Source organism: Gossypium arboreum, chromosome 11 (assembly GCF_025698485.1).
Source record: "Gossypium arboreum isolate Shixiya-1 chromosome 11, ASM2569848v2, whole genome shotgun sequence".
NCBI classification, from domain to species: Eukaryota; Viridiplantae; Streptophyta; class Magnoliopsida; order Malvales; family Malvaceae; genus Gossypium; species Gossypium arboreum.
Window position 1 is genome coordinate 110087698 of NC_069080.1, and position 18745 is coordinate 110106442.

General features: G+C 37.1%; 2 non-coding genes across 2 annotated transcripts; one reads left to right on the plus strand and one right to left on the minus strand.

Annotated features, from left to right (window-relative positions):
- Positions 1-11252: 11252 nt before the first annotated feature.
- LOC128284998 (small nucleolar RNA R71) lies at positions 11253-11359 on the plus strand. Its single transcript, XR_008275414.1, has one exon. It is a non-coding gene; the product is annotated as a small nucleolar RNA R71 (small nucleolar RNA).
- A 4728-nt stretch (positions 11360-16087) lies between these two features.
- Positions 16088-16193, minus strand: LOC128284695 (small nucleolar RNA R71). The gene has a single exon (XR_008275118.1). It is a non-coding gene; the product is annotated as a small nucleolar RNA R71 (small nucleolar RNA).
- Positions 16194-18745: the final 2552 nt, after the last annotated feature.

Sequence of the window (18745 nt, forward strand, 5' to 3'; positions counted from 1 at the left end):
CACCATATCTTTACTTGTAGCCTTTTGCAACTAGTCTTGCTTTGTATTTCTCCACTTTTCCTTCTCTGTTGGTCTTCGTCTTGTACACCCATTTGACTCCAATTGAACTATGTCCTTCTGGTAGACTTTTTAGCTCCCATGTGTCATTTTTTCTTATTGCTGCAATTTCTTCATCCATTGCCTTCTTCCATCTGTCATCTTTAATTGCATCTTCATATAGTATTGGATCACATTCTGTCATTAAACAAAATAATGAATAATTGAGTATTGTTTCTATTGGTTCTGTAACCTCATAAATATCACGTAAACTACGCATTCTTGCAGGTGTTTCCTCTGAGTTGCTGGTATTGCTGCTGGTTGGTGATGATGATGTTGTCAGAGTTGTTGCAATAGGACTTGGAGGAGGGCTTTGATCATCGCCTTGTTCATGATTAACGAAGTCGTCGTCTTTGTCATCACTGAAAAATAATCCTTCAATTTTCTTTTCTTCTTCACTCCATCTCCAATAATCAGCTTCATCGAATTCAACATCTCTTGAAATAATAACTTTCTTGGTGAGAGGGTTGTATAACCTATATGCATTGCTTCTCTTTTTATAACCAATGAAAATACATTTTACTCCTTTGTCGTCAAACTTCTTTCTCATCTGGTCAGCAACATAAGCATATGTGATGAATCCAAAAATCTTAAGATGTTCGACTCCTGGCTTTTGATTGCTCCAAGCTTCATTTGGCGTCTTGTATTTCACACTTTTTTTTTGGATACCAGTTCAACAAATAAACAGTACATTGAACAGCTTCAGCCCAAAAAGTTCTTGGTAAATGCTTACCTTTAACCATGCTTCTTGCCATATCAAGAATAGTACGGTTCTTCTTTCAGCGACTCCATTTTGTTATGGCGTGTACGCAGTTGACAACTGGTGAATAATTCCGTGTTCCTTGCAGAAGCTTTCAAATAGCTTTGAAGTATACTCACCATCTCTATCAGTTCTAAGTATTTTAATGAAATGTCCACTCTGTTTTTCTACTATGGCTTTGAACTCGATAAACTTTTCAAATGTTTCTAATTTTGTTTTAAGAAGATATATCCAAATATTTCTACTAAAATCATCAATAAAAGTAACATAGTACTTGTTTCCACCAAGTGATGGTATATCAAAAGGACTTGCTATATCGGAGTGCACGATCTCCAATGGTCTCCTAGCTCGTCGAGTTTTTCCCGCTTCAAACTCTGTCTGTGTTGTTTTCCTTTAATGCAGGCTTCACATAGTTGATCAGGAGGATTAATTTCTGGCAACCCATTCACCATATTTTCTTTTAACAATAGCTTCAGATTAGAAAAACCAAGATGACCGAACCTTAAATGCCACAACCATGATTCATCTTTAATTGTATTCTTCATGCATTTCACCTCTCCAGATTCAATGTCAATAGTAAACAGACGGTTACACGTCATATCAACTTGGGCAATTAATTCACCACTTTTATTTTTTAAGGAGAGCATGGAATCCTTCATATGTACTTCATATCCTTTTTCTAGAAGCTGTCCAAGGCTGATGATGTTGCTTTTCAAAGCTGGTACGTAATAAACATCTGAAATGAACTTCTTTTCTCCATTCTTTTGTATAATAGCGACTTTGCCTTTGCCTTTGACCGTGGCATGCGATTTATCTCCAAACGTTTCTTGTCCATGAATATTCTCATTCAATTCTGAAAATAAGTCTTTTCGGCCACACATGTGATTGCTGGCGCAATTATCAAGATACCAAATATTTGTTCTTGATTTTTCACTTTCTTTATAAGTGAAAAATACACTAGATTCCACGTTTTCTTCTTCTTTAGCTGCTGCTACATGATTTCTCTCCTCCGTCTTGGGATTTGATCTACACTTGTAACTATAATGGCCATATTTATTGCAATTATAACATTGTACCTGAGATTTATTTCCTTGTTGAAATCTACCTCTGCCTCGACCTCGGCGTCAAGCTCCTTGTCCACGACTCGATATTTGATATTCGTCACTTGTTTGGACTTTACCATATGATTGATTTCCTCGTCCACGTGTTTCTCGTCCACCTCTGTTTCTACCTCTATATCCTCCACAGTATCTTCCACAATTGCTCGTACCTTGTCCAAAATTATCCCTAACTCCACTTTCGTTGAAGGACAACTTGCTTTGCAAGACTTTGTCTGAATTTTTAATATCATCATTTAGCTTCATTTTATGCTCATGGGCTTGGAGAGAACCCAGAAGTTCATCAATTGATATTTGTGACAAATCTTTTGACTCTTCAATGGCAACCACCAAATAGTCAAATTTGCGTGTCAATGACCGCAAAATTTTTTCGATTACTCTGACATCATCAAGTGTTTCTCCATTCCTTTTCATTTCATTTACCACCACTTTCACTCAGATAACATAATCATCAATGTTTTTTGAAGGTTTCATTTTCAATGTATCAAATTCGGTTCTAAGGGTTTGTAAAAGTACCTTTTTGGCCTTCTTCGATCCTTGAAGGGATTTTTGCAAAATTCCCCATGCTTCGTTTGATGTCTTCGCATCTGAAATTTTTTCAAAGGTTGATTCATCAACACCTTGAAAAATAAAGAACAACTCCATTTTATCCTTTTTACGAGCTTCTTTCAATGCTCTTTTTTCTTCATTTGTAAAAATTGCTTCGGCAGCTGCATTTTCGGGCTCGACATATCTTTCTTCGACAATGTCCTAAGAATCTTGAGAACTAAGCAAAGCCCTCATCTGGATGCTCCAGTTGCCATAATTTGTCTTTGTTAATTTCGGTATCTGCATTGAATCATGTTTTCCATTATGACGTCAACACGAACCTAGCTCGGATACCACTTGTTGGAAGCATAGTAATAAAAAAACTCAAATACTAATTTTTATTACTCACAAATAAGCACAATAAAAAATACAATACAAACTCTCTTTATTTTTTTTTCTCACAATACTAGCTGCTGCTAGTTTTTCTGTCTATACTCACAACACTTTTTTTTCTCTCAAACTCTAGCTAATTTTTTTCTCAGTACTCACAACACATGAACTATACATACATATATATATATATAGACATAGTCTAGTTACCTTTATGATTGCTTATCCCTTAAGTATATCATAAATGATAATGCTTATCCATTATACATGCCTTGCCTTGTATTTTTTTTCAATATTGCTACCATCTTGATTTTTCATAAAGTTTCCAACATGATAAGCTTTATCCAATTTGCAAAGTTGTATCCAATTTGAAAACCAAGATGTATGAGGTAGAAGCCAATTTGGATACAAACTCTTTGGTTGTAATTTTTGACTTTGAAAAGTTGGTTTGATTTCTAACATAAACCAAATAGTACATTTGGAATGGTAATAGTCTCTGGGTTTTGGCTACTGAAAGTAGAAAAGGCAACAACATGAGTCTGCCTGCTAGAAGTGAATCAAACCGATTGGGAAAACAAAAGCATCTCCAAGGTTTAAGACTTTGGTAAAGAGATGGTTATCCGGGTTTGATGTAGTGACGCCAACGTGGAGTGTGCCCTCCAAAATGACTAGGATTTCGTTGGCACGAGGGTGAGTGTGAGGAGGGTTTAGTCACCCGTAAGATAAATAGTCAACTCAAATTATAGAAATGGCTACAGTGTTAAGTCCTGGTATTTGTTCATCATTGGCTGGAGTGACCACTGATCGTACTCGGTTTGATGTATTTCCTCGAATGTTGAGCCCTGAAAGGAAGAAGTCTTCTAGGGTTGCAAGCTTTGGGTCTTTGCAGAACTTGCTGATCGCGTGATTCGTAACAAGTAATAAATATTTATAATAAAGATCAAACCTAGACTAACTATTATTACGACGAAAAGGAAAGCGCACCTATCGAACAATAGTATAGTAATGGCAAGACCGGGATATCGTACCCAAGGGAACCAAAAGTACTAGTAATAACTATCTTTCTATTATCTAGCCTAAGAATAAAAAGGGTTTGTTTATTAAACTAATTATTAAAACTAAGAACGCTCAGAGAACAGTATTGGGGAATTGCTTTTGGGAAAATCGATTGACTTGAAACAATACCTAAAGAAAAATCCACCTAGACTTTACGTGTTATTCTGGCTCCGAATCGGATGATTTATTCATTTAAATTGTTCTATAGATATCCTTAAGTTATGTTATTATCCCTATTCAAGACTAATAATATCTAATCCCTAGATTGAATAACCGAGACTTTTCTCTAATTAACACTCTAGGGTTGCATTAACTCGATCTATGGATCCCCTTATTAGGTTTTACACTAATCCGGTAAAATCTTGTCACCCTATTTCTAGGCGCGCAATTAACTCCGCTTAATTATGACAAATGTACTCTTAGACAGGGTCTATTTCTCCTTTAAATAAGAGCGTGTCTTGAATCATTATCCTGGGATATCAAAACAAGAATTAAGAACACATAATTAAGAACAAGTTAAATATTTATCATACGATTCAGAAAATAATAACAAGATTCGTCTTAGGTTTCATTCCCCTTAGGTATTTAGGGGTTTAGTTCATAACTAAATAGGAAAACATCTCAGAAGAATAAAGAATACAAAACATAAAGAAAACCCAAAACTCCTGAAGGGAAATTGAGGAGAGATCTTCAGCCTTGATCATGAATCCGGCTTCCGAGATGGATCAATCAGCTTCCTTGGTGTAATTCCTTACTCCCAATTCTCCGTCCCCCCCTTCCTTGCTCCTATAATGTGTATTTATAGGCTTTGGAATGCCTAAAAACCCTCCAAAGTGGCCTTTTCTGAATTGGACTTAACTTGGGCTCGGCAGGGACACGCCCGTGGCACATGGCCGTGTTCGATTACTTCAGGCCATGTTCGAGCCTACCAAATTGACACGGTTGTGTGGTCTGCCCGTGTGAGGAGGTCCAGGCCGTGTTAATTTCATGCTTTGGCCCATTTTCTTCATTTTTGGCCCGTTTCTCATTCTTTTTTCTCTCCTATGCTCTTCTAAGTATAAAATATGAAATTAAAGCATTAGGAGCATCGAATTCACCAATTCTAATGGAAAATCATCCATAAAATGCATTAAACATGGGGTAAAAATATGTATAATTTACGGTTTATCAAATACCCCTACACTTAAGCATTTGCTTGTCCTCAAACAAAATCCTCAACTCATAATCAAAATAAATTCTTCTCAACTTATAATTCTATCGATAAAATCTCAAAATAATTCATAGGTAATCGTACATTGAGAATTCAACTAAAAGAACTTAAAAGTTTCAATCATTCCAAGTTGAGCATTTTATTCTAAAAATATAGGTGTCTCCCTTCATCTAAGTAATTACCTTCAATTCAGAATATCACAGAGTTTTACATCCTCACTAAAGATTCACTCAAATCACTCGAGGTGTTTTAAGGACAATAAAGGAAGCACTCAATAGTCAATAATGGAAAGTCATTACCATAGGCTTGCATGAAAATCAAATCTCCACCACTATAATTTAATATGATACATTAATCAAAAGGTCTTTTAAAGGGTTGTAATGACACTTGGTTAGGGGGTGTGGTCACAAGCTGAAAGAAAGGGTTAAAATCGAGATTGAATCGAAAAGTTGCCCAACTAAAAAAAGAGTTAATCTTCACTTGCGTACAACAGAGCTTCTCTCAGAATATGAAATTACAGATATGCATACATAGTTGTGTTTTTTTTTAAGAACAAGTTAAATAAAGAAGAAAAACATAGCTAAGCAACTTTTCCAACTTAGATCTCGACAAAAATAGGGATCAAATTAATTTGGGGGATTTCAACAATAATGGGTTAATGGTTAATATTAAGGGTAATACAAGAAATGGCTTGTTAGGCTCAAGGGGGTTTACTAAGGGTTAATTGTGGAGGTAGGCTTTTCATGGCATGAGTGGGTTAATCCTAAGCACTTTAATCATTTTGATATATCAAATCAAATGATGTGGTCTCGACATGCATAATCAAGCAAGTTCTAGAATAACAGTTCAATACTGACGCACTCAAAACAATAATAAAAGTGAGCATGAAAGGATGAATAGATGCTTAAAAGGCTAAAAAATCTCACAAAAAATTATGGCTTTTTGATGTTAAAAACTTGTGAGTTCCAATTCAAAGGAATACCTAAACTTTGGGGAAATAGCCTAAGGTTTTAGTATCTTAAAAATCAACTTATCATGATTGATTCTCTTATGTCTTAAAGTTTAAACAATCAATGCATAATTACCTACGTTTTAATTCAAGATATATCAATCAAAATCATAAATCAATCAAAATTTATCCTAAATATGATATGAGAGCTTTTTCAAGGGAACAAGGCAATCATTCAGGGATTTTCTGATAATGAAATAAATATCCCCACACACTTAAGATGTACATTGCTCTCAATGTACAAAGATAGATATTAGAGAATAAATAAATTAAGATAGGGAGAGAAGTGAAACTTCCTGTATTAAGAATGGGTGATATTCTTGGGTTGACGAGATCGAGTATTGGAGATAACTCTGGATGGCAAGCTTGACTCTGAAGGTAAGCCATTTTTAAAAGGAAAAAAAATGAATCTTGAAAACAAATGAATCTTAAAAACCTTAATAAAAGAAAATAATTATTCTAATTTTTCAAGTGGCACGACTGGTGCACACGCCCGTGTGGTTCGTGTCCCGTCCGTGTTCGTCGCGAATTGTGATGGCGTCACACGGCCTTCTCGCACGCCTGTGTGTATAGGCCGTGTGGCTGCATGATCGTGTCGCACGCCCGTGTCTGGCGAGGTTCGCTTCTCCCACGGTCGTGTAAGTTGTCACACGCCCGTGGCATTCTGACAGTGTTGTCCACTGGTGCTAGACACGGGCGTGTCACACACCCGTGTTGTTTTGGTAGGCTCGACCACGGTTGTATTGCACAGTTGTGTTTCCCTCCGTGTTGGTGTACACGGCCTTAAGCACGGCCTGTTACAGGCCGTGTGGTGCTGGGAACCTGTGCTTCAAATACTCTGTTAGTGACCTAAATGTTTAAAATTTGAATTTAAAATAATTTAAAATGGTTAGTACTCGGGTTGCCTCTCGAGAAGCACTTGTTTATAGTCTAAGCTTGACTGTTACCTTGTTAGCATACTCAGGGCAGTTTGTGGAGTCGTAGCTCCTCTCCATGGACTTTAAAATCCTCACCATTATAAAGTTTGAGACGTTGTCCATTTACTTTAAAAGTACCATATGATGGGTGACTTACTTCTATTGTGCCATATAGATGAACAGATTGAATTGCGAAGGGTCCTGACCATCGTGATTTTAGTTTTCTAGGAAACAATTTGAGTCTTGAGTTGTTTAGTAAGATAAGATCCCCAACTTCAAATTGTTTCCATTGCTTTAAGTGAATATCATGGCGCCGCTTTGTTGCTTCCTTGTATAGGCGTGAATTTTCGTATGCATTGGCTCGCCATTCATCTAGTTCGTTCAGCTACATCAACCTATTTTCTCCTACAAGTTCGGGATCAAGGTTTAGAAATTTAATAGCCCAAAAAGCTTTATGCTCTAGTTCGAAAGGGAGATAACAACTTTTTCTATAAACAAGACTGTAAGGTGATGTCCCTATAAGAGTCTTAAAAGCAGTTCTGTAAGCCCATAAGGCATCGTCTATTTTTGTTGCACAGTCTTTTCTATTTGATTCTACCGTTTTTCAAGGATCCGTTTGAGTTCTCGGTTTGCTACTTCAGCTTGTCCGTTAGTTTGAGGATGGTATGGGGTAGCCGTTCTATGATGAACTCCGTATTTCTTAAGGGTTTTTTCAAATTGGGTATTACAAAAATGAGTGCCCTTGTCACTGATAATTGCTCTAGGTGTTCCGAATCTCGAAAAGAGTTTTTTAAGAAAGTACTACCACTCTAGCATCATTAGTAGGTAGAGCTTGGGCTTCTACCCATTTGGACATGTAGTCGACTGCTACTAAGATGTTTTTATTTTTGAATGAACTGGGGAATGGGCCCATGAAATCGATACCCCACACATCAAATATTTCACAAGAAAGCATATATTTTTAAGGCATTTCATCACGTTTAGATATGTTACTTATCCGTTGGCATTTGTCACATAAAGTAACATACCTGATAGCGTCTTTGAATAATGAAGGCCAATAAAAACTTGATTCAAGTATTTTGTGTGCAGTCTTAGTTCCACTATAGTGTCCTCCGGTTGGCCCGGAGTGGCAGTGTTCCAATATTTTTGATATTTTTGGTCCTGTAATGCATCTTCTGATGACTTGATCTACACATCTGCGAAACAAAAATGGATCGTCCCAAAAGTAGTTTTTTTACATCATTAAAGAATCGCTTCTTTTGCTGGTGTGTAAACCTTTTTGGGATAATGTTAGCAGCTAAAAAATTTGCGATGTCTGCAAACCAGGGTACCTCGGAGTTAGATATGGCAAAAAATTGTTCTTCAGGGAATGAATCATTTATTTCCACGTCATCTAGTTCTCTAGTATTAGATTTCTCGAGCCTGGACAGATGATCAGTCGTGAGATTTTCGACTCCTTTCTTGTCCTGAATTTCCAAGATCAAATTCCTGCAAAAGGAGAATCCATCGGATGAGTCGAGGTTTTGCATTGGTTTTAGTTAAAAGGTAGCGAAGGGCGGAATAGTCAGTGTAAACAACAACTTTAGCCAATATGAGATATGATCGAAATTTATCAAAAGCAAAAACCACAGCTAGTAACTCTTTTTCCGTTGTAGTATAATTTTCTTGTGCAGCTGTTAAGGTTTTGCTGGCGTAATAGATGGGTTGAAAATGCTTGTCTCTTCGCTGTCCCAGTACTGCACCTACTGCAAAATCACTCGCATCACACAATTAATTAATTTATCCTTTAAAGTATTAAATGCTTCTAAACATTCCTGATTGAAGTTAAAAGGTATATCTTTTTCTAACAATTTGGTTAAAGGATTAGCTATTTTAGAAAAATCCTTAATGAATCTTCTATAAAAACCAACATGTCCTAAAAATCTTCTAATAGCCTTAACTGATCTAGGAGGTGGTAATTTCTCGATTTTTTCTACTTTAGATTTATCCACCTCAATCCCTTTACAAGAAATTTTATGCCCTAGTACAATACCTTCTTGAACCATGAAGTGACATTTCTCCCAATTAAGCACAAGGTTTGTTTCTTCACATGTTATTAAAACTCATTTTAAATTTTTAAAGCAAAGATGGAAAGAGTTATCGAATACCGAAAAATCATCCATGAAAACTTCATGATATCTTCCACGAGTTCGTCGAATACAGCTATCATACAGAGCTGAAAAGTAGTAGGGGCATTGCATAATCCAAAAGGCATTCTACGATAAGCGAACGTACCATTTGGGCATGTGAATGTCGTCTTTTCTTTATCTTCAGGAGCTATTGGGATTTGGAAGTAACCAGAGAGCCCGTCTAGGAAGCAGTAATACCTGTGTCTGGATAATCTTTCTAACATTTGGTCAATGAATGGCAAGGGGAAGTGATCTTTTCTTATGGAATCGTTCAATTTCCTGTAGTCTATGCAAACTCTCCATCCTGTAACTGTTCTTGTTGGGATTAGATCATTCTTCTCGTTGGTCACAACCGTCATGCCTCCTTTCTTGGGGACAACCTACACTATCTCCTCGTCTTGAGCTGGACACAGTTCTGTCATTGCCTCTTGCACAATTTCCTGAAAAGAGTCTTGAGTAATATGATCAATAGAGTCAATGAAATAACATGAATTATCTTGTTCCCTAGAGAATTTCATAGCATCATAAATTTTAAAAATCATTTCCTCGTTACCTACTCTAAGTACCAATTTACCATCACCCACATCAATCATGGCTCTAGCAGTGGCTAGGAATGGGTGCCCTAAAATTAAGGGTACTTCTACATCTTCACCCATGTCAAGCACAACAAAATCAATAGGGAATATAAATTTATCTACTTTTACGAGTACGTCTTCTATAATACCCCTGAGATATTTAACAGATCTATCGGCTAATTAAATACTCATCCTAGTGGGTTTAGGTTCCTCAAGACCAAGTTGCTTGAACATTTTATAGGGCATCAAATTAATACTAGCGCCTAAATCAACTAGTGCTTTTCAATATTCAGATTACCAATTAAGCAAGGGACAGTAAAACTTCCTGGATCTTTTAGTTTGGTTGGCAGCTTATTTTGGAGTATGGCGGAGCACTCCTCGTTGAGTTCTACTGTGGATAAGTCCTCGAACTTCCTTTTATTTGTTAAAAGCTCCTTTAAAAATTTTGCGTATGTAGGCATCTGCGAGATAGCTTCAACAAAAGGTAAGTTGATATGTAATTGCTTAAAAAGTTCAAGAAACTTACCGAATTGTGCATCAATGCGGTCTTTTTTTTTATTTTGCTGGATATAGAACCGGTGGTGAATATTCCTCCAGTACTGGTTTGTCATTATTTTCAGGTTTTTCTTCCTTCTTTTCGTTTTCCACAGCTTCTTGTGTTAGCTTCATTTCAAATTCCGCAAACACTTTTCCATTCCTTAGTGTAACTGCTTTGACGTGTTCTCTTGATTTGGTATTACTGAGTAATTTTCCTGGTAGTCTTTTCGAGATTAGTTTGGACAGCTGGCCTATCTGAGTTTCGAGTCTTTGGATCGATGCTTGTTGATTCTTAAGTGCTGTCTCGATATTTTGGAAACAGGTTTCTGACATCGAAAGCATCTCTTCAAGGTTTGGTTCTTCTCTTGTTGATAAGGTGGCTGTTGAAAACCCTGAGGATTTTGTGGCTTTTGATTTCCTTGACCTCCCTAGGAAAAAATTGGGTGGTTCCTCCAACCTACATTATAAGTATTACTGTATGGGTTATTTTGAGATCTAAAGTTATTGTTACCCATATAGTTGACTTGTTCTTCTTCAGTTGTAGGATTGAAGGGCTGGTATTCTGTATGCACACCTCCTCCACTTGAGTCACACCTCATTACTGGATGTACCTGTGTAGAACCAAGAAAACTATCAATCTTTTTATTGAGAACTTCTACCTGATTTGAGAGCATCGTGACTGAATCGATGTTATAGACGCCGGCTGTTTTCGTTGGCTTTGTCCTCATAACTTGCCACTGATAGTTGTTCAGTGACATCTCCTCTATGAATTCATAGGTATCTTCTGGTGTTTTATTGTTAATGGTCTCGCCAGCAACTGCGTCAATCATTTGTCTTGTCGAGGGATTCACACCATTGTAGAACGTTTGAACGTGCAGCCAAAGCAGTAACCCATGGTGAGGGCACCTTCTCAGTAAGTCCTTGTATCTCTCCCATGTATCGTAAAGTGTTTCTAAATCCATCTGCACAAAAGAAGAGATATCATTACGTAATTTAGCCGTTTTAGCTGGCGAAAAATAGTTTAGTAAAAATTTCTCGGTCATTTATTCTGAAGTAGTGATAGACCCTCATGGTAACGAGTTCAACCACTGTTTAGCTTTGTTTCTTAGTGAAAAGGGAAATAACCGAAGACGAATGGCATTATCAGAAACACCATTGATTTTGAATGTATTGCAAGATTCAAGAAAATTCGCCAAGTGCGTGTTGGGATCCTCATCCTGCAAACTATCAAACTGAACAAACAGCAGGTCTAACTATGCTCGATTCAATTCCTGTTAAAGAAGGATTAGCATAATCATACATAATGCGTGGAGCAGGATTTTGATTAACCGTAATTACATGAGGTAGTTGATTGTCTTGGATTTTAGCCATCTATTCGGTTGGGGGTTGAGTATCGTCCTCTTGCTCATTCTCTGTGTATCTTAAGCTTCGCCTTATTTCTCTTTAGTTTTTGCGAACTGTGTGATTGATTTCTTCGTCAAAAAGTAATGGTCCCAACGGGTTTCTTCTAGTCATAAACTATAAAAACCTACCAAGAGAAAGAAAATGTAAATTAATAAAAAATAAAATAAAATAAAATTTGCAAGAAAAATAAATAGCTAAAGTAATAAAAATTTAGTGTTCCTAATATTTTAGTTCCCCGGCAACGGCGCCAAAAACTTGATCGTGTGATTCGTAACAAGTAATAAATATTTATAATAAAGATCAAACCTAGACTAACTATTATCACGACGAAAAGGCAAGCACACCTATCGAACAATAGTATAGTAATGGCAAGACCGGGATATCGTACCCAAGGGAACCAAAAGTACTAGTAATAACTATTTTTTTATTATCTAGCCTAAGAATAAAAAGGGTTTGTTTATTAAACTAATTATTAAAACTAAGAATGCTCAGAGAACAGAATTGGGGAATTGCTTTTGGGAAAATCGATTAACTTGAGACAATACCTAAGGAAAAATCCACCTAGACTTTACTTGTTATTCTGGATCCAAATCGGACGATTTATTCATTTAACTTGTTTCGTAGAGATCCCTAAGTTATGTTATTATCCCTATTCAAGACTAATAACGTCTAATCCCTAGATTGAATAACCGAGACTTTTCTCTAATTAACACTCTAGGTTGCATTAACTCGATCTATGGATCCCTTATTAGGTTTCACCTAATCCAAAGAAAATCTTGTCACCCTATTTCTAGGCATGCAATCAACTCCGCTTAATTATGACAAATGTACTCTTAGACAAGGTCTATTCGTCCTCTGAATAAGAGGGTGTCTTGAATCAGTATCCTGGGATATTAAAACAAGAATTGAGAACACATAATTAAGAATAAGTTAAATATTTATCATACGATTCAGAAAATAATAACAAGATTCGTCTTAGGTTTTATTCCCCTAAGGTATTTAGGGGTTTAGTTCATAACTAAATAGGAAAACATCTCAGAAGAATAAAGAATACAAAACATAAAGAAAACCCAAAACTCCTGAAGGGAAATTGAGGAGAGATCTTCAGTCTTGATGATGAATCCAGCTTTCGAGATGGATCAATCAGCTTCCTTGGAGTAATTCCTTACTCCCAATTCTTTGTCCCCCCTTCCTTGCTCCTCTAATGTGTATTTATAGGCTTTGGAATGCCTAAAAACCCTCCAAAGTGGCCTTTTCCGAATTAGACTTAACTTGGGTTAGGCAGGGACACGTCCGTGTTCGATTACGTCAGACCGTGTTCGAGCCTGCCAAATTGACATGGCTGTGTGGTCTACCCGTGTGAGGAGGTCCAGGCTGTGTTAATTTCGTGCTTTGGCCCATTTTATTCATTTTTGGCCTGTTTCTTATTGCTTTTTCTCTCCTATGCTCTCCTAAGTATAAAATATGGAATTAAAGCCTTAGGAGCATCGAATTCACCAATTCTAATGGAAAATCATCCATAAAATGCATTAAACATGGGCTAAAAATATGTATAATTTACGGTTTATCACTTGCAATTAACAAAAACTGCATCAATGGAAAGACAAGAAAATTACTTCACTACTTTTACACTTACCAAATGTTGGATCTTTTATGAATGAGGGGTTGAAATAGAAGCAAAAACATGAAAAATGGATAGGTTAATTTTTGGTAAACTGTTTTATTAAAAAATTGATATATAGTTTACATGAAAAAATATGCTTAAATAAGGTGAAAATAATAATAAAATATTACAACTTGACTTTAATCTAGTGACTAGATTCATATAACTTTTATTTTTCATTGGCTGGTTTGTGTTTAATCACATGCCAATATGTCTAATCAAAATTATCACTTCTCCAATGCAAGTTGGTAAGTTGGCAACATTTGGTAAGCTCGCACATTTTGGTGAGCTCTTCTAGTGAGCTCTCAAGTTTGGTGAGTTTGCACATTTGGTGAGCTCGCACATTTTGGTGAGCTCTTCTAGTAAGCTCGTAGTTTGCATGCATGGTCATTTCACAACACTCCTCCTTAACCTCCATACTTTGAACTCCAATACCATAACGTAGCTTTTCAAACCTCATTTTCCTAAGAGATTTTGTTAAGATGTCAGGTAATTGATCTTGTAAACTGCAGTGAACTAGTGTGACTTCCTTGGCTTGCTTCACTTCTTTCACAAAGTGAAACTTGATTTTGAAATGATTTGTGATAAACCATAATTTATACATATTTTTATCCCATGCTTAGTGCAATTATGGATGGTTTCTCATTATAATTGGTGAATTCAATGCTCCTAATCCTTTAATTTCATGTTTTATACTTAGGTGAGCATAGGAGAGTAAAAAGGGCAAGAAACGGGCTGAAAATGGAGAAAATGGACCTACATGGGAAATCAACACGGCCTAGACTTCCTCATACGGGCATGTCACACGGCCGTGTCCCTTTGGCAGGATTGAACCATGACTTACACGGGTAGACCACATGCCCATGCCTATTTAACAACCTTGGCCATAGCCTGGGGTAATCGCACACGAGCTTGTCCCTACCGAGCCCAAGTATAACCCTATTCAGAAAAAGCCAATTTTGGGGGCTCTTAGGCATTCTAAAACCTATTTAAACACCTGAGGAGGCACTTAGGAGGGGGACGCAGAGTAGGAAGCAAGAAATTACTCAAGGGAAGCCGATTGATCCATCTCAGAAAAAAGAAGATTCATCATCAAGACTGAAGATCTCCCTTCAAGTTCCTTCAGGAGTTTTGGGTTTTCTTATGTTTTGTTATCTTTATGCTTTTGAGATGTTTTCTTTCATAAGTATGAACTAAACCCCCTTAAATACCTAAGGGAATGAAACCTAAGACGGATCTTATTATTATTATCTGAATTGTATGATAAATATTTGAGTTGTTCTTAATTATGTGTTCTCAATTCTTGTTTTGATATTCCAGGATATTGATTCAAGTTAAGCTCTTATGCAGAAGAGGAATAGACCCTGTCTAAGAGTAAATTTGTCATAATTAAGCGGAGTTGATTGCACGCCTAGAGATAGGGTAATAAGATTTTTCTGGATTAGGGTGAAACCTAATAAGAAAATCCATAGATCGAGTTAATGTAATTCTAGGGTATTAATTAGAAAGAGATTTCAATTATTCACCCTAGGGTTAGATGTTATTAGTCTTGAGAGAGATAATAATATAACTTAGGGATTTTTACGGATCAAGTCAAATGAATAAATCGTCTAATTCAGAGTCAAATGACAAGTGAAGTCTAGGTGGATTTTTCCTTAGGTATTGTCTCAATCAATCGAATTTTCCCAAAAGTATTTTCCCAAGTTTTCTTTCTATGCATTCTTAGTTAGTAATTAGTTTAGATAACCAAACCTTTTAATTTTTAGGCTAGATAATAAAAAGGAAGTAAATACTAGTACTCGTAGTTCTTTTGGGTTCGACAACCCGGTCTTGCTAAACTATACTACTATTCGATAGGTACACTTGCCTTAATCATGATAATAAGTTAGTCTCAAGAACGATTCATTTATAAATATTTAAAATCTGTTACAAATATTATGCATCAAGTTTTTGCCGCCTTTTTCAGGGAGCTAGGAATTTAGGAACACTCGATTTTTATTACTTTAGCCATTTTACTTTTATTGCAATTTAAAATTTTATTTTCTTTTCTAATTCTTCATTTATTTTCTTCTGACAAGTTTTTCTAGTTTATGACCAGAAGAAACTCGTCAGGACCACTAATTTTTGACAGTGAGATCGATCGCACAATTCGCAGAAACCGAAGAGAAATAAGGCGAAGCTTACGATACACAGAGGAAGAGCAAGAGGACGATACTTCAACCACAACTGAAGAGATGGCTGGAAACCAAGAAAACCCGCTACCTTCTGCGATTGTTGTTAATTAGAATCCTGCTTCACGCACTATGTATGATTATGCTAAACCTTCTTTAACAGGAACTGAATCAAGCATAGTTAGACCTGCTGTAGCTGCAAATACTTTTGAACTGAAACCTAACACAATTCAAATGATACAACAGTTTGTTTAGTTTGATGGTTTGTAGGACGAGGATCCCAATTCTCACTTCGCAAACTTTTTGGAACTATGTGATACATTTAAAATTAATGGCGTTTCTAATGACGCCATTCACCTTCGGTTATTCCCTTTTTTCATTGAGAAACAAAGCTAAACAGTGGTTGAACTCGTTGCCATGGGAGTCAATCACTACTTGGGAACAAATGATCGAAAAGTTTTTATTAAAATATTTTCCGCCGGCTAAATCACGTAATGATATCTCTTCTTTTATGCAGATGGATTTAGAAACACTCTACGATGCATGGGAGAGATACAAAGACCTCTTGAGAAGATGCCCTCACCATGGGTTACCACTCTGGTTACAGGTTCAAACCTTTCATAATGGCCTGAATCCTTCGACTCGGCAGATAGTTGACGTAGCTGCTGGCGGAACCATCAATAATAAGACACCTGAAGATGCCTATGAATTTATAGAGGAGATGTCGCTGAATTAATATCAGTGGCAAGTCATGAGGATAAAGCCAACAAAAACAGCCGGTGTTTAAAACGTCAATTCGGTCACCAGGCTATTTAATCAGGTAGAACTTTTGAATAAGAAAATTGGTGGTTTCCTTAGTTCTTCACAGGTTCACCCAGTAATGCAGTGCGAAGCGAGTGGAGGTGGATCAAGCAGTTCAAAATACCCATCTTATGGCCACAACATGGAGAAGGAGAAGTTAAATTACATGGGTAACAATCCTCGATCTTAAAACAATCCTTATAGCAATACTTACAATGCAGGTTGGATGAACCACCCAAATTTTTCATGGGAAGGCTAAGGGAATCAGAGACCACCACCTCCAGGCTTCCAACAACCACCCTACCAACAAGAGAAAAAGCCGAACCTTAAGGAGATACTAACAAAATTCATCTCAGTGTCAGAAACTCATTTTCAGAATACCAAGGCAGCACTCAAAAATCAAAAAGCATCAATCCAGGGGCTTGAAACTCAGATTGGACAGCTTGCCAAGTTGATTTCCGAATAACCACAAGGCAGCCTACCAACCAACACTGAATCTAACCCAAGGGAGCAACTCAACGCTATTACCATTCAAAATGAAGAAGGGTTAGTTGCAAAACCAAGGCCAGAAACGGTGGTAAGCAAATGTAAGAATGAGGTAGGCTAAAATGACCCAAAGCTGATGAGTATAGAATATAAACCTCGTGTGCCATACCCCAATGCGTCAAGGAAGGACCTATCAGACGAACAATTTGGTAAATTCCTTAAACTTTTAAAGAAACTACATATTAACTTACCATTTATTGAAGCTCTTTCGCAGATGCCAAATGCAGTCAGGTTTTTAAAGGAGCTTTTGACAAATAAATGAAAGTTGGACGAAGAGTCGCATGCGGAGTTGAATGCAGTTTTGCTCAGCCATATTACAGAATAAGCTACCATTTATTGAAGCTCTTTCGCAGATGCCAAATGCAGTCAGGTTTTTAAAGGAGCTTTTGACAAATAAATGAAAGTTGGACGAAGAGTCGCATGCGGAGTTGAATGCAGTTTTGCTCAGCCATATTACAGAATAAGCTACCCAACAAATTGAAGGATCCAGGGAGTTTTACGATTCCTTGTTTAATTGGTAGTTTCCATGTTCATCACGCATTGGTTGACTTAAGGGCAAGCATTAATGTTATACCTTATAAAATGTTTAAACAACAAGGTCTTGGGAAGCCCAAACGAACTAGGATGAGCATTCAATTGGCTGATAAAACCATTAGATTTCCTAGGGGTATCATTGAAGATGTTCTTGTTAAGATCGATAAATTTTTATGCCCAGTAGACTTTGTTGTTCTAGACATGGAAAAGGATAGTAACGCACATTTAATTTTAGGACGACCCTTTCTAGCGACTGCAAGAAGCATTATTGATGTTGGCATAGGTGAACTCACACCTTGTGTGGGAGACGAAACAATCACCCTTCACGCTCGTAATTCGAGCAACACATCGAAAATTGAAGGTGGTTTTATAAATCATTCTAGTAGTACTGATCATGTGGTGAAACCTTCTGTGCAGAAAATAGTTAAGAAGAACGCATATGGGCCGTGTTCAAACAACAACAAAGGACCTATCTGTGAAGAACGAAGGATACAAATCGAGGAGCTAGATGAATGGCCGATACAGAAACCAAGAACACCTGATAAACCAAAACCGAGCCAGGACGAGCTCAATAGCTTACCAAATTAACTTAAGGTTGGAGACAAAGCACTACTAGATGCAGCAGATACTCGTATTACCACTTTTGAACCTAATGAAAAATTCCTTTTACGGTACTCAGTATTTTTCCATATGGTACAGTCAAGGTAAATCATCCCAAATTCGACACATTTAAGGTAAACAATACTCGTCTTAAACCTTATGTTGATAAAGTTTATAGTAGGGTTGAGAAGTGTAAACTCCTCGTTCCACCTTGACCATGTAAAAGTGAGGTAAGTCGAGCTTAGACTATAGATAAGCGCTTCTCAGGAGGCAACCCGAGCATTAACAGTGTTAATTTCTTTAAAATTTTAGTTTTTAACATCTAACATACTAACTGAATCATGGAACACAGACTTTCTAAAGACCACGCGACCAGGCACACAGGCGTGCACTAGGCTCTGTGAAAACAGGGCAAGATTTTTTCCCCAACACGGGATATGATAAGTTGCTACGACCGTACGACATGGCCGTGGCCGAAACTACCAAAACAACACGGGCATTCGGCACACCTGTTCCTTGAGACCGTGGTTGAAACTAAGAATGTAACACGGGCGTTCAACACGCCCGTTTCATACACTTGTGGTCGACACTGTCAAAAGGAACACGAGAGTGGACCTATGTACACGGGCATGGGAGAAGCAAACAAAGTAAGCCACAGCCAT